Here is a 17,855-nt window from a genome sequence, read left to right as displayed (position 1 = left end):
TTTGTGTTACAACCTGACCAAAAGAAGGGATCGGTTGGTGGGACTCATTCCAAAGCATCAAGGGATCACCAACTTAGTGCTGGAGAGAAGCGTGAGGAGTGAATATCGTAGAGGGAGACCAAGGGATGAATACAGTAAGCAGATTTAGAAGGATGTAGGGTGCAGTAGTTACTCGGAGATGAGGAGGCCTGCACAATATAGAGTACCATTGAGAGCTGCATCAAACCAGTCTTTGGACTGAAGACCACAACAACACAACGACAGTTTTATATAAGACCGCTATAGATTATACAGGTACATTCTATAACCAACGAAGAGTTTTTAACTTGTATTGCTGAGAAAAGAATATTACGACATAATCTCGCGGGAAGGAGAAATCAGCTGGTAAGCCCATCCTGAGGCATCACGGAAATGTCAATTTGGTAATTACGGTAAGTTTCAGGAGTACAAATTGAATAAGGAAACCGAGACTTGCCTACATTAAGCATGTTCAACTAGGTGCAAACTGCGTAGTTACAGAGAAGAGGTTCGCACAGGATATACTAGCGTGAACACGCGCGTCTTCATTCCATAGACCACAACAATGTAGTTTCCAGTCACATTAATGTGACTTCCTGTCAAAAGCCTGAATAAGCACCTTTTGCAGCGCAGACCATTGCGAGAACATATACAGCAAGAGAGTCAACTAGGTTTTCTAAGGTACTGACAGAGATGTGGAGTCATGCTAACTCCAGTGCTGTGGTCAGTGCGCTAGATTTCTCGGTTCAAAATCCATGACGCGAACTCCCTGATCGAGGTGGTTCCATAGATTCTCAATTGGGTTTAAAATCTGGGAGTTTGGTTGCCATGGGAGTACACTAAACAAACCCTACTGCTCTTCAAACCACGCACGTACACTGCGAGCTGTGTGACACGTTGCATTGTCCTGCTCATAGCTGTCATCACGCCTAGGAAAAACAAACTGCCTTTAGGAGAGGACATGGTCCCCCAGGGATAGATGCGTACTTTTGTTGATCCATTACGCCTTCCAGAATGACGAGATCACCCAAGGTATGCCACAAAACATTCCCCACAGAATAAAGCTCCCTCCTCCAGCCTGAAAGTGTTGCTCTCAGGCGTATCTCGCCATACACGCCCACGGCTATCTGTCCGATGGAACATGATTCATCTGCAAAGTCCACCTATCGCCACGCAGTTCGTAATACTAAATTGTACTTATATTTCGGAAATATAGGGGTAGTGCGACCTCCAGACCAGATGAGAGGAAATGCAGATCACAACAAACTGTAAGTAATTACCTACGAACCTTTTCGGAAATACAGGGATTGTAGACCTCCAGACCATATGAGAGGAAACGCTCTTGGTTGCCAATAAGAATTCCACTATTGTGAGAGACGGAACGTCATACACGTTTACGTACGTCTTACTGAATAACTGCTAATAGAGTTTCAATGGCACCACAACTATTATACATGGCAATGCCCAAAATACATGATCCAATGACAATAATGTGACCACCGGCTACGTTCGAGGTCAACGTGCAATAACCACTCACAGACGGCAGGTGGAAGCACTAGCAGTTGATGGTATATAAAACGGAAAGCAATGCAGTCGTTGGCATAATGAGGAAACGGAGTGATTTATCTGACGTCCAAGGGGGTTTCATCATTGGCTTCTGGGCTAAGGGTGGAAGCATTACCGAAACGGCTGAATTTGCTTGCTGTTATGGTTAAAGTATACCGTGCACGGCAGAGAGGCACTACCCAAAAGCGGCGACGAAGCAGATGTAGTGCATTACGGGCCATAGATGACGGAGGTGAATGACAGTTGCGGAGACGTTTACAGGCGAGTAGACGTGCAGCTGTGGAGCAGCTGACCGACCACATGAACTGAATCTTTCGTCCAAAGGATAAATCGGGAGAGATCCGAGGTCGAGAGAGATCCACAGCGACGTACGCTGTTTCTCACTCAGAAGAGGCGACAGTGGGGTAAGCTGAAGGTGAGAGCAGAGACACTGCATTCTAACTGCAATTGTGACACCATTTATGACCCTGTGTTGTGGGAGGTGGATCTCACTACTAGAAAAGACACTGTAGGTCGGATGCTTAGCTACGAACTTGTGTAACGTAAATGTTTAGGTATTTATGGAACCTGATCCGTGATGGAAAGACCTCCTACTCCACGAGTAGGCTCTTCACAGGTCTAGATCGAAAACGCGCTGCGGCAGGTCAAATCCTACAGTGGCGTATCGGGGCCGGTGACAGAAATATTAATGGCGAAGAGTAACATTATGCCAGACTACCACAATCAAGATGGGCAGGATCAGGGCTTTGTAAAGCCGCACAATGGTAGAGCAGTCTGAACCCCAGCTGGTGTTACTGAGGCAGTGAAGTGTATAAATGTGTAACCAGTGGCGAAAATGGGGAAAAACATGTCAACCGGACGTCTAAGACCAGATCCGAAAGGTGAAAAGTTGTGGAGTCATCGAGGTAAAGTACAGTACGATGTCGACAGAAGGGCATGTTGCGAGCCTTAGAGGCTGAAATCCGTAAACTGTGGGCGAGGTCAGATGACTGCGTCTTTCGAACGGCTTCCTGTAGTCTGCGTTCGGCAACACCCATAGTAGAAGAGCAATAATAAAAGCAAAAACCGTAGAAATACAAGGAGGGTGATACTGACTGACCACATCCTTCTCCCGCGTTGCGCAGCTGACGGGAAGGACTTGCTTGATGATACGACAAGAAAAATATCGAAGGCCTGAGGGATCCAGTGTTACAACAAATTGAAAAGAGCTTTGGAAGATGAAAGATCAAATAAAGTGGAAGGAATAGATCAAATTCCTTTAGAATTTCTAAACACGTTGGGGAAAGAGGCAACCGAGACTCCTTTCAAATTGGAGTGCAGAATCATGAGACTGGCAACACAGCATCAGACTTTCGGAAAACATCATTCACAGAATTCAGAAAATAGCAAGAGCCGACAAGTGCGAGAACTGCCGCACAATCAGCTTAACAGCTTACGTGTCCAAGGTGCCGACAAGAATAATACACAGACGACTGGACAAGAAAATTCAGAATCCGTTAGATGACGATTAGTTTGGCTTTAGGAAAGGTAAAAGGATCAGAGAGACAGTTCTGACTTTGCGCTTCATCACGTAAGCCAGACTGAAGAAAAATCAAGAAAATTTCACACGATCTGAAAAGTTCACAGGATCTGTCGACTAGGAAAAAAGAGTTCGACAATATAAAACGATGCAAGATGTTCGAAATTCGATATTTGACTGTTTTTTGGAAATCGTATTAAATGATTAATTATGTCATTTTTTTCTCATAACTTCTTTCCTCACTAATTTAAGTATTCTTCTAGAAAAGGAAATGAAATGCAAATAATCTGAAAGCCCGCTAAAACACTCCATTTGAGTGATCTCATCCCAATAACGTCACTTATTAGCACGCTGCTCTTACAAACGTAAAAGCCATTCAGAGTGATATCTTGTTTGGGAATTTACATTTCGGAATATGGGTTACAAATGAAGTGTAGTACCATAATGTTCAAATACATCTACAAAAGTTCCTGAATAAATGTTTTTGAGTATTCCAAAGAATAAGAATATTTGTAAAATGTGCTTGCAACTACGTTGTAGACATCCAGTTGGGATAGGAATCACTACGTTTGTGTATTTATGTGAAGATTTAAACACTCCATACAGAAAATTGTGGCTTATAGCATAATAGGTGGCGAGCTTATTCTTCTCGTTGAAGATACGAATTTACTACTTCCAGTTGTCTCCATTGAGCTTGTTGTAAAGCTGCATGATTTTAACAGAGAAAAATTGAATAATAACATCAGAGTATTGCGACAGCGTGAAGGTATACAGTAGAACAACAAATAATTTATGGTTCCGCTCGTCAGATGCCTATTTTATGCACCTTTCCTGTGGCTTAAATTAATGACTCGGAGGAACAGAAAAACTGCAATGTGTAAAGCTGTTGAAGGCAAACACGATGACGTTCTGCAGTTCAATACGAGTGTTGTCACGCTGTCTGAAAGTGTGGAAATTGGGAAAAATGGTACCTGCAAAACAATAATAGTCCTGGCAGACTTATCTACTGAGTGAAAAAGTTTCCACTGTGTTTTATTGTGCAGGCTTTCACGAGTAGGCTTAGAAAACCTTTTCAATGTGGTCCAAGCAAACAATCAAGTTTCAGATTCCCTCAAATTTAAGATAATTCTGCAACTTCTTGCTGTGTCACAGTAATTTCGTCCCGTTCACAATGCGATGCAGTTTTTACATTCTTTATTTCGAAACGCAAGAGTCAGGGTTGTTTCGAGAAACGAAGAGGTCATAAACACCTTGACAAATAATGTGAACATCAGAACGCTATTTTTAACATAGGAATAGGCGTAGTCTGAGAAAAACAAGAGTAAGATACAGGGAAAGCCGGTCATCCTTCAGTTCTGATTGTTGCTGTTCTTAATGATTACAACATTCTAATGGAAATTTCAGTCAACATTCTCACAAAATATTTATTATTTTTATGTAGTTAAAGATTTAGTCGCGAGAACGAAATCGCACTGCTGTTGGCTGAAGTTCTGATGACGTCAGAGGCTAGCAACAAGACGAAGCTAAATGTGTTTTATAGTAGTGCAAACAGTTTATTAATTAAATGATGGACATCGCATTTACTACTATTAAATAACAATGTAAAGGAAGTTTTTGAACAATGTGGTGAGAAATTGTTAAATGGTTTCTCGTATTCTTCTGGATAAGAGTAACATTAGGCATGAAATACAGTGCCTTAACGCCATACCTGGGATTCATCACAAAGTGATCAGATGTAGAATGAGGTTAATATTTGAAACAGGCTAAAATGTAATATAACACAGATTTTAAAGCTCTTACACAGCTGACGAATCAGAATACTAATTGTATTTCAAATACAGTAAACCCAAAAATGTTAGTGTTGAACTTCTAATGTTTGCGGAACATACCGAGTCGGTTTGTAGCTTATTAGTAGCAGCGAAATATCTTTAGCTTGGAATAATCTTTAGCTTGGAATAATACGTTTAGCTCCAGTCATTCCTCTTATCAACAGAAAATATTCATGCTAGCGCTATAATTTTTAAGCTATTCCTCATATATGGGTTCCCTAATTTTACTGTCTTCTGAGTTTTAACATCAGGTAGACCCGTGAACCATTAGCTTCATCGTAATGAAGATGACCAATTGTCAATATTTCTAAGATCACAATTTGAAGGTTAACAGACGTAGGGTGAAAATCTTGCTCCCAAAATCGTTGCGAATAGCTCTAGTTAGTGGAAGAGTATCCCTTTCATTTGATGATAAATGACAGGAGTTCACCGGTTTCCTGCTGTAGAACAGAATGCAGTTCGTTACACTTGACTGCAAATGTCTCATATCTCAATACAAACAAATATAGGCATCAAATATTTCCACAAGATTTCCAAATCGTGACCAAAGTTGTGAATGGGGACGATAGAGAGGTCTACTCATAGGATTTACACTACGTTCACACGCAAGCTTAGATTATCGGCAGATGGAGCGTGTAAACTTGTCAGTTCTACAGCTAAATCCTCCTGAGGTATCAGGCACCGTTTGTTTACAAATAACACCCATAAATTACAAGTGTACGACTAACATCCGACAACATTCCAGATGTATTCAGATCACACACATATGATGACAAAGGCATCAATGCGAGTGGTCATCAAACCACTGCAGCATCATTGAATCTCATACCACAATCAATTCTAAGCGTGCTTGTCCAGTAAAATGTGCTATAATAGTTGTTAAAGAAGTGTGAAATATGTGGCTCAGCTGGCAGTGTAGCAGTGGTAGTATAGTAGTACATTTATCCCATAGATTCAAACAGTAGGTCCTACCGCGAATTCAGTAAGGTAGTACAGTAGATTCATGCTATAGTTAGCAATAGGTTCCCAAACAGCTGTGCACTCCCCAGTAGCTTATCCCTGTTGTCGCAGCACAGTTGACAGAGGCAGCCAACTCCATGGCTGGCTGAAGGCGTGGAGGGCCTTCAGTGTCGCTTCCTGGTGTCATGAAACATGGGCAAGTACACGGCCAGCACTCTCTGGCGTCATCATCCGCTAGATGGCATCTGCTGCCACTGGCTCTCTGCTACGTCTTACGTCCACTACATAATGATGCATTCAGCGGTGGATTACGGTAAAGTTATTTCCTTGAAATTTGGTGTACCAGCAGGTTATGGACTGCACTGGTAAAAATATGTCGTTTTTTTCCCACCATACGTACTTACCACATTTCTGATGTTTACGACTCACCTTGTCGCTACATATAAACGTATTTAGCCCTCAGCTGTTGTTTTAAGCCGGCTGCGGTGGCCGAGCGGTTCTAGACACTTCAATCCGGAACCGCGTGACTGCTACGGTATTAGGTTCGAATCCTGCCTCGGGCATGGATGTGTGTGATGTCCTTAGGTTAGTTAGGTTTAAGTAGTTCTAAGTTCTAGGGGGACCGATGATCTTCGATGTTAAGTCCCATAGTGCTCAGAGCCATTTGAACCATTTTTTGTTGTTTTGAAACGTTGTTGGAAAAATAAAACTGGAGATCAGTTACAACATCTGTTTAGGAACTCCTCGTCGTCTCGTACAAAAATGCGCGCATCACGATGAAGGTTTTTACTGGCGGTGATGCTCTTAGTATGTAACACTCACATAAACTTTTTCGTCCCCTTGTTACGATAGAAAAGATACACAGTTTGGTTAAACCGATTTTGTTTGACATCCATCATTTTTAATTCTTAATTTCACTTCAATTGGTTTCTCCTTTTTTGTTCCCTGTAAGTTACAGTAAAGTCAAATGTGATGGGGTAGTATGTTGGTATCACAGTGTCTCTTTGCCTGATATGCCATATAATAAGCATTAAATCTTTGCAGTTCAGCATAACGAAAAGGCGAGGCTTTTCGCGAATTATGTCACCCAATCTATCTGTGAGGAAGAGAAAAAGTAACTGTTTTTGAGGTGATAACTGAACTTTGTGACAATTCTCTGTAAATAACATATTATGAACAATACGCCCTTCAGATGAAAGGGAATTCCAGAAGGCATGCTGATGTCTCGGGGAAAGCTTCCTTCCCTGCGGAAAAATCATGTAGTTTGAGCTTCGTATGAGCTCTTCGACAGCCGACTGATGTCAGATATACTAGGCATGATACTAATTGTACACGCACTTTGGTGTAGTATAAAATAGCCTTCTTGACTCATCCTCTTCGAGAATTTTTAATTGTATTTTAATACTTGGAATGATTCTTAAATTGGTCCCTCCGTGGAATTGTGCAACGGTCAAGTGGTGATATTGTAATAAAATCCTCAAACATGATATCATGTTAAATTCTACAATAAACATTTCCGCTTTTAGTCTGTTTTCTTTATTCTGAACACAAGACGGACTGAAGAAAAATCTACAAGAAACTTCATGGAATGGTCAAAACCATTCATTCATTTTACACGGGATTAGAATTCACAAAATTTCGTGAAATATCTATCGACAAGACTTCACTGTGGACTGTGTCGCAGGCTTCACAAATTGCCCATTTTGAGATATGACGACATATTATTTATTCGATCAATTTGCCTGTATTCTCTTTCGAAATGAGAGCACAACCATCTCTGTTTTCGTAAAATAATCTCACTGATACTACTGAACCAATGTAGGTTTTTGGCGATTCATATTTCACTACCAAGTACATTATATATTCATTAGGAGTCTGTCATTTCATGTGTTTGAACAGCTTTTCTTAGTGGGGCAGGTGAGTTTTTCCACCGTGTACAGACTCTAGGGATTAATCGAAGAGAGGATACAGGATAAAATAAGTTTAATGAACTTATGTCCGGAAATGCATGACTGCCATGCTAGAGACCTTTTATTTAATCATACTTTGTTACAGAGACTACAGTCTAATACGCGCTGTACCATGCCGCCACAGTTACAGTATGGATGGTTTCCTCCTAGAGGGTGGTACTGTTCCTCATACGTCATGTCCTAGCGCCCTTACATGCAATAGTAATTGGTAATGTCGTGTCCAATTTACTTCTCTTGCTGACTCACCTTGTAGTAGATGTGATACAACATTGTACACAATGGTTCCGTATTGGAATCGAGTGCTTGCCGAGATGGTGTTTACTTTCGGAAAGGCAAATGGCAACGGGCGGCTGGCAGCAACGTTGTATCAGGAGACTTATCCTCGCCGACAATAACCACAACATTCAATGTTTGCAACAGCGTTTCACCGTTGTCTGAGACAGAGTCGTTTCAGGAAGAAGGAAATCATGAAGGATGTACCAGACTTGGAGGAAAATGTGATTAACACTGTGGAAGGCGACCGCCGTGTCAGCACGAGGTAGTTAGCCCGCCAGTACAGGGAAAGCCAGTCAACCGTGTAGAACATTCTGCATAACAATACTACCCTCATCACATTCAGCGTTTGCGGGGCTTACTAGCGACAGACTTCCCACTTCGGGAGCAATTTTGTCACTGGTTTCTTCACCAGGCAACCACGATTCTGGGATTTGTGTCATCCATCCTGTTCTTAGATGTGGCTACCTTCCACAGAGTGGTACCTTCAGCTTTCGTAACAGTCATCTGTGGGGTAGTATGCAGAACCCCCATGGAATGGCGACAGCGAATCATCAGCATCGGTGCAGCCGGAATGTGTGGGCCGCGATAACTGGCGATCGTATTTTGGGAGTAGTCTTCCTTTCACGTCACGTAACAGGCCGGAACTATCGGCCTTTCTTGAGGGTGACTTTGCCTCTCTTGCTTGAAGAACTCCCATTGATGATTCGAAGGGTTATATGCCGGCTACATGATCGCGCTCCAGCCCACGTCGCCATTAATGTCCGGACGCATCGTAATCCTGTCTTCCTTGGTCGATGGATCGGACGTGAGAGGGGGTCCAGTTGTACACCTGCTCCAAGGGCCACCTACAATAAATCAGACCTGAAGGCAGATATCGATAGTGTGCTTGTGTTTTCGTAGCGTGTGTGTAACATTGCATACGTGACATTCAAGAGATTATTGGCTAAAGCATTTATTACTGCCTCTTATTTATGTCATGTGCTGTGAATGTCGCTAGTATTTATTTTCTAGATTCTCTAGTAAGTTCGTCGTAATTTAAAGTGTAAACTGTTCTTGCGATTGGTCGTAGGTGATGTGTACCAGGATGTAAATCCAATTATGGCAAAACATACGATACTTCAACATTTAAGTTTCCCGAAGAAAGAGCGTTGAGGAACAAAAGGATTAAGTTAATACATAGAGATAATTTTGAAGTGAACGATAGAACTATAGTACGCATCAAGCATTTAGAACCTAAGTTTGTGGTTAGGGAAGACATGTTGCCTGTGGAAAATAATAAAGCCATACGTGTGGCACGAAAAATACCAAAACTAAAAAATGATGCAATTCCAACTATATTTCCTAATCAGCCTTTTTATCACACAGTACCAGTTCCTAAGGAAAGGAAGTATCCTAAACAACGTGTTCAATAGTGACAGGATCGTGATGAATGTAGTTTCAGTAATTAGTGCGAAACTGACACTATACCTGACATTCAGCATTTTAAAAGCGAAGTGCAGAAAAGGAATGTTTATCCATTTACACTTTTAGTTATGGATGGCTACTTGTCATTTATTAAATTCAAGGATGATTCAGTCGTAATGCGCCATTAGTTTCAGTGTGCTTCAAGATATCAAGTTCCTTGGAAGTAAAAGTGTTTCACAAAAGTGTGTTTGCCTACAGAAACCTTGAAATGGATATTACAGTCTGGGGAGTAAGAGAATTTGAAATATGACAATTGGACGAAATTCGACAATCTGGTGAGTCAACTAAATGGTTTCACAGATAGCTCTATTGGTACCAGTGACATTTTAGCCAATGTTCTCAAACAAGCACTGAAAGCTGGTAGTGATTTTCATGATGATATAGCCCTGAAATAGGATTGTTCTGGAGCAAATACAACTTGCAATAACAAAGCAAATTAGTTATTGTCCTGAGCTTTTGATATGGGCAGATACCATTTACTTTTCCTTAACTCGTGCCTACCATCACTAGAGGAAAACAAATGTGTTAACATTTCCTCATCCTGCCTATTTAAGGCGGTTTCTATGCAAAAATGTGTGCAAATAAACTTTTTATTGGTCCATCACAGATAGCTGTTTTGAGGAAAAAAGTAAATTTCTTCAGGAAAATGACAAGGTAATTTCAGTGATACTAGATGAAATTTATGTTAACTCAAAATTCTCTTATAAGGCAGAGAAGATACCTGGAGTTGCTGAGAATACTTCTGATGCTAAAAGAGCAGGTACAATGAATGTTTTCATGGCACCATCTTTACATCCAGATTATAAAGAAGTAATAGCTCTCTTTCTTGTAAAAATGTTAATTCTGATCACTGAAAAGTGACAATTCGTCTATTAAAGATAATGCATGAGCTTGGGTATGATTTAATATGTCTGGTAACAGCTAACCATAGCACTAATAGGAAAATTTATCAGCTTGTGTGTGGTGGCACTTTACAGCCATGTATTACAAATCCAGTTGCTCCATCTACATCTCTCTTTCTTCTGTTTGACAGGGTGCACTTGCTTAAGTGTATCAGAAATAACTTGTTGAATGGAAAAAAAATAATCATTCATAATGCCAAATATTGAGGAAACATTTGCTTTCATTAATGCATTTCTACACAGTGACGAAGGGAATGCTGCATTTGAATATAATATCAGTTAACCAAAATTTTCAGATTTGAGGAACCTGTTTCATTCTGAGAAAAATAAACTGTTGAAACTTGCCCCAAAACTAGTGATAAAGGCAATGTATGATGCTTCTGTTGAGAGACAGAATCTTTCCATTGCTGCCAGTGTATTTGATTCTAAAAATGTTGCAGCACTAGAAATTTTGAGAAGTCATGGGATTGAGATTTCTGATGACACTTTTCAATTTTCCAAAATGAATCATTAAATGGTGGACAGTTCCTAATGCGCAGCATCCCATGAAAGGAAAATACACATCAGACGATAATGCTAGCGCAATCAGTGGACCCACTGATTCCAAACTTCTGCTTCTTGAAATTTTGAAAACATATGTTGATAACTAGCATGCATTTTATACTCATGAAAAATTAACCAATGAAACATATACTACTTTTCTCACATACTTGCAACAACAGTTCAGATACGCAGATATATTTTTAACACATAGAACTGGTCTTACATTCTTACAGAAAAATTACACATTGATGCTTTAGAAGCAAGATTTGGAGCTTATATACGGCTAAGTTCCTGCACTTATAATGTTTCAATAGCGCAGATCTTGGAATCTGATAGGAAACTCAAAGTAATAAGTCTACTAAAGCTCAAATCTAGTAAACAAGGAGAATTTCCTTTAAATGATTTTTCAGCAAAAGTAAATTACAGCATAAAACACCAAACATACGAAGATTTTGATAAATTGGAATCTACTCTAGAGGAACTGACAAACATTCCCATGATGGATGAAGACTTGAAAGTGTTGGTTTGTATTGCTAGCGAAACAGTACTCGAAAAGATGAGAGAAGGTAGAAAATGTTAAGGTTGTGAAGAAATGATACAGACATAGGATGAAATTCTGTTGCAGTGTGAAACCAAAGAACTCCTTTCCTATTTCAACCAACTGCTTCGTAGGGGATTAAAGTGTCCTTCTTCCCTTATGATTTCCTTGTCTTGTGATATATATATATATATATATATATATATATATATATATATATATATATATATATATATATATATAAACTTTTACAGGTACTGGTTAGAAGCACATAGGCCTATGAATCAAAATTTCTCAAACTTTAAAATCAGAGAAGTGCAGTACTTACCTTAGAACCTGAATTGTGTGAAAATGGCATTGGTAACCACAGTGATGTGTGCAGATGTGGCATTCCTTTAAAGACAATAATCACGAAAAGTATTAAAGTGCTTTCCAATATTTTTATTAATAATTATACAAACTATTGAATGAATAGTGTGTTTCAGAGGAAATTGCTCGAACACTGGTAAAACGAAAAAGAGGAACTGATTAAGACATTGCAGCAAAAATAACAAAACGCAAAGAGGCGAAGCTGAGCAGCAAATAAATGCAACAGGTACTCAGAATCAAAATACTTCTATCATATTACATAATGACAGTGACAATATAGTTAACTCCATGTTGTTTAATACAATTTTGAGCTTTAGCTGCATCCTCCACTTATTATTGCTGTATAGCTTCTATTTTGCAAATAATTATTACTGTCCAAATATGCAATTTGCATGTGTTGAGTTGTAGTCTGTTTGAATTTTGTTTTGAGCTGCATCTCCAAATTTTACTTCCTCATAGTACTTATTGCATAATTTGTGACTTTAATACAACTATATATTTGAATATAGAAAAATACATAACAATACGACGTTTCTTACCCAATTTAAAACCTACTTTCCATTTATGAAGTTTGTAAATAATTCTTATTAAGCTACCGCTGAAATACTTGGCCGAAGACTACCATCGTGGTTTCTGTGTTGTGGTCTGATTTATTGTAGGTGGCCTTGCCTGCTCATTCACCAGATCTCAACCAGTGCGATTTCTGGTTAATGGCCACCTCAAAGTATCGTGTATACAGAGCCCATTCCAGATGTAGAGACACTGTAGCAGCGTATTCACGCTGCCTTTCACACTGTTCGGATGCAGACTGATTGATGTTAACGTGTGAGACATAACACGCTACGGCGCGTACACACATGCGTAGAGACACATGGAAACCATTTTCAACACATACTGTAACTGTGGCTGCATGGTACAGCGGGTATTAGAGCGCAGTGTCTGTAACACTGAATGATTGAATGAATGGTCTGTAGCATGAAAATCATGAATTTTCGGACATGTTTTCATTAGACCTTTTTTGTTCCTTATCCTTTCATCCATCGTTCTTTGTACACGTGGAAAAAATCATCCTGTTCGTTCTCAGTTGGCTTTTAAGTAGGATGCCGGTGATTATCTGTTACTCTTTTAACCTTTCATCTACTTTCATTTACACGAGTACTTTGCAATACACACTTAAGTACATGGCAGAGTGTTTATCGAACCACTTTCACACTATTTCTCTGCCGTTTCATCACTCGAGCAGGGAGCGATAAAAATGAACGCTTTAATATTTCTATGTGAGCTCCGATTTCTCTTATTATCTTATGATGATCGTTTCTCCCTATCTACATGGGCGTCAACATATCATTTTCGCTTTCGGAGGAGAAAATAGAAAAGCGACAGCGAAAACCGCCTTTGTTTTAATGATTGCTGCCCCAACTCGCGTACATATGCGTGACACTCACACCTTTATGCCACGATAGTACAAAACGAGCGGCCTTCTTTGAACTTATTCGATGTCTACAGCAGTACTCTAGCAGAGGCCAGACAAGCGTAGTGTAGGCAGTCTCTTCAGTGGATTTCTTGTATATTCTAGGTATTTTTCGAATAAAATGTAGTATTTGGTCCGATCTCATCACAACTTTATATACACACATCAAAAAAGTTTTGCATCACCCCGGTTCCCAGAACTCCTGTAGATAGACGTTGACAGCGCATATTGTATGACAGACACAGTGTATTTGTTCAGAGATGTCACTAAACCCGCCCAGAGATGTAAACAACCATGCATAAGCAGCGCCGAGTAGACGGAGGGGCTCCGACAGCCGATCAGTTCCAGTCATTCCACTGTAGTTCAACCATGCCTAGACAGTCAATACCGCCGTTCGATCGCGTCCGCATTGTTACTTTGTGCCAGGAAGGGCTCTGAACAAGGGAAGTGTCCAGGCGTCTCGCAGTGAACCAAAGCGATGTTGTTCGGAAATGGAGGAGACACAGAGAGACAGGAACTGTCGATGACATGCCTCGCTCAGGCCACCCAAGGTCTACTACTCCAGTGCATGACCGCTACCTACGGATTATGGCTCAGAGAGGCCCTGACAGGAACGCCGCCATGTTGAATAATGTTTTTCGTGCAGCCACAGGACATCGTGTTACGACTCAAACTGTACACAATAGGCCATATAACGCGCAACTTCACTCCCGACGTCCGTGACGTGGTCCATCTTTGTAAGCATCGCGGTACAGATGGGCCCAACAACATGCCGAATGGACGGCGCAGGATTGCGATCACGTTCTCTTTACCGATGAGTGTCACATATGCCTTCAACCACACAATCGTCGGAGACGTGTTTGGAGGCAACCTGGTCAGGCTGAACGCCTTAGACACGCTTTCCAGGAAGTGCAGCAAGGTGGAGGTTCCCTCCTATTTTGGGGTAGCATTATGTGGTGCCGATGTACGCCGCTGGTGTTCATGGAAGGCGCCGTAACGGCTGTACGATAGGTGAATGCCATCCTCCGACCGATAGTGCAACCACATCGGCAACATACTCGTATTAGCGAGGCATTCCTTCTTCATGGACCACAATTCGCGCCGCCATCGTGCACATCTTGTGAATGAATTCCTTCAGGATAATGACATTGCTCGACTAACATGTTCTCCAGACATGAACCCTATCGAACAAGTCTGTGTTATATTGAAAATGGCCGATTATGGATGACGTGACCAATCAACCACTCTGAGGGATCTACATCGAATCAACGTTGAGGAGTGGGACAATCTGGACTACCAGTGCCTTGATGAACTTGTGGATAGTAAGCCACGACGAATACAGACATGCATCAATGCAATAGGACGTGGTGCTGGGTATTAGAGGTACTGGTGTGTACAGTAATCAGGACCACCACCTCCGAAGGTCTCGCTATATAGTGGTACAACATGCAATGTGTGATTTCCATGAGGAATAAAACGGGCAGGAATGATGTTTATGTTGATCACTCCAATTTTCTGTACGGGCTCCGGAACTCTCGGAATCGAGGTGATGCAAAACTTCTTTGAAGTGTGTATGTAATCATTACTATTAAAAACAGTCTTGATCACGATTTATTTAACAAGGTGACCGGTTTCGACCACTACTGTGGTCATCTTCAGACCATTGAGTAGGAACCTCTTTCTGTTGGAGAATCACTACTCAATGTAATCGTTCCAAATTAAGTTGTTCGTAATTGTTATCAATAGGTATTTAGTTAAATTGGTAGCGTTTAAAATTGCATGATTTATCGTGTAACCGAAATTAAATGAATTCTTTTTAAATCTCCCTTGGATTACCTCATAGTTGTATTACTTAGAGTCAACCGCCACTTTTTGCTCCGTACAGATGTCTTGTCTAAATCATTATGCAAATGGTATTGTAAATCAAACACTCATTCATGAACACAGAACCTTACAAAATGGGCAGCCATGGCCGTTGAAATTCATGTTCAATTGAAACTTAACAACAGCTATTAATTGATGATTTTCTCACACGATCGGTTTTGCTGCGTTAAAGCAGCGTGATGCTACACAGAATGAAAAGCATCATTGTACTCTACATTACTAAAAATGAAGTAGAACTAAGGAAAATAAACATAAATGAAAAGTACTTACAGTTGTGTCACAGAGATAAACACACGGAGACGACCCAAACGTACATAGTCGAAGAATCCAAACGCATGAAGAGGGGAAGAAGTGAACAAGTAACAACTGGCCGATCACTGCGGCGAATAGTGTAGGGGATGAGGCAGTAAGTCAAAAAGAACCGTAGTTTAATGTAATACACATGATTAAATTGTAATACAAGAAGCATAAAATGAAACGCCATCAGTAGACCGTCTGTCTCAGAAACATAAACCATTAACCCACCTCGATACTACAAAGATATAAAACCACCAGAAGATAAAAATTGTTGTTGTTGTTGTGGTCTTCAGTCCTGAGACTGGTTTGATGCAGCTCTCTAAATTATGAAAATTATGAAATTATAAATCGGGAAGCACGAAATTAACAAAGCCTTTGGGCCTACAAGTGTGTCCATGCGCAAATGGAATGCGGATGAGCAACTGAAAGTATTTTAAAAAACCTTTTAAAGTTATAAAGCGTAATTAAGATACCCACCAACAACAAACTAGTGGGAAACGAGAATGAACTTACGGATAAGTAAACCGGTAAACATAACACGAAACCTTCATATCCTGTGGTTGGTTGTCGCGAGGGTAAAGCACTGAAGACGCTCAGTTGTGTACTAAACTGGCAGTGACCGCCACACGAGCGGAGGAGCTGGTGATCGATGGTAAAAGCGAAGACGTGAACATCATTAGGATAGCTCTTTGTATTGCAGTGAATCCTATAAATATAAACAGTGATGGAATAAGGTACCAAAAATAAATAGAAAACGTCGTGGGATCCCCAACTACGCTCAAAAAGCTGCTCCACTAAACATTTAGAAGCAGTTTTCACCTACAAGCAATAAAAATCTTGTCCAAACCCAAAGCATATTGAAAAGTACGCAGTATTCTATTTCTGTCTATAATAATGTTTATGACTGCATTCCTATACGGTTACAATTGATAGTGCTCCCACTAACCTCAGGCTACAACAGAAACTAAGATATCTTGTATCCTGGAGTACACAACTAACGAACAAAATTGTATTTCTTTTATCTACGTTAAGATGCGAAATCTATTATCCAATAAAGAGACTGACTTACGGTAATACGAGGGGCGATCAATACATACAGCAACACTTTTTTTTCTGAAAGGAGGTGGGTTTCATTCAAGATTCTAGCACACCATATTATTCTCCGCTCCTCTGGTAACAAAACCTTAGTTTTCAGCATAGTGTCCGTTCAGTGTGCCTTTACGCCACCTTACTGGGGGAACCTGTGTGCCCGCATCGTACCTCTCTACTGGTCGACGCCGGAGACAACATATATCTCCTTCAATAACCTTCCGAACTTCTACAGACTCCTGCCCGCGGCCTCCATCTTTCATTGGGCCAAACAGATAGAAGTCCGAAGGTGCGAGATCCGAGCTGAGGACTGGATGAGGAAGAACATACGCAGACGTATGTGAGGCCTTGCGTTGTCGTGGAGAAGCGAAGTTTGTTTGCATTTTTGTAGCGACAAACACCGTGAAGTCATTCCTCGATTTCGTGGCAGTAGAACAATACAGTTCAGAGTTGATCGTTGTACCTTGAAGGAGGACATCAAACAGAATAACCCCTACAGAATTCCACAAGCCCGTTGCCGTGACTCTACCGGCTGGGGGTGCGGCTTTGAACTTTTTCTTCGGAGAAGAGGTGATTTGGCGCTACGACATAGATTGCCGTTTTGTTTCCGGTTCGCAGGAGTGAACCCATGTTTCATCGCCTGTGACTATGTTCAACAAAAAATTGTCACGATCAGTCTCGTAACGCACCTTATGGTCTGTTAGTCGGCGAAATACCCGGCGACAACACACCCTTAAGTACCCCAAGTTGAACGAGTGCGTCTGCAACACCAACAGAGACAGACGTCCAGTTGAGCAGTGAGGATTGTGATCCGTTCATCATCTCGAATGAGAGTGTCCGCACGTTTCAACTTTGCAGGAGTCCATACGTGTGGCGCTGGCCGGCAGGCGGGAAATCAAATAGGTTTGCGCGACCTTGTTACGATGATACTCACCATGCTTTTCGTCACTGGCAGGCATTCAAGAACTTATGCTACCGCCTATGAATAACTGCGATGTTATGGTTTTCTGAGAAAAGAACCTCAGTGACAGCATTCTGCTAGGAACGCACCTCCGTTACAGACGCCATTTTGAAGTCAACGTATAGCAAAACACCTATCGAACTTCATGAAGCTATAGGGGCTGAAGCGATAATATTACACAGTGTCCTACATTTTTCCA

The sequence above is a fragment of the Schistocerca piceifrons genome, chromosome 2, assembly GCF_021461385.2.
Source record: "Schistocerca piceifrons isolate TAMUIC-IGC-003096 chromosome 2, iqSchPice1.1, whole genome shotgun sequence".
In the NCBI taxonomy this organism is placed as follows: Eukaryota; Metazoa; Arthropoda; class Insecta; order Orthoptera; family Acrididae; genus Schistocerca; species Schistocerca piceifrons.
This window is presented reverse-complemented; position numbering follows the sequence as displayed.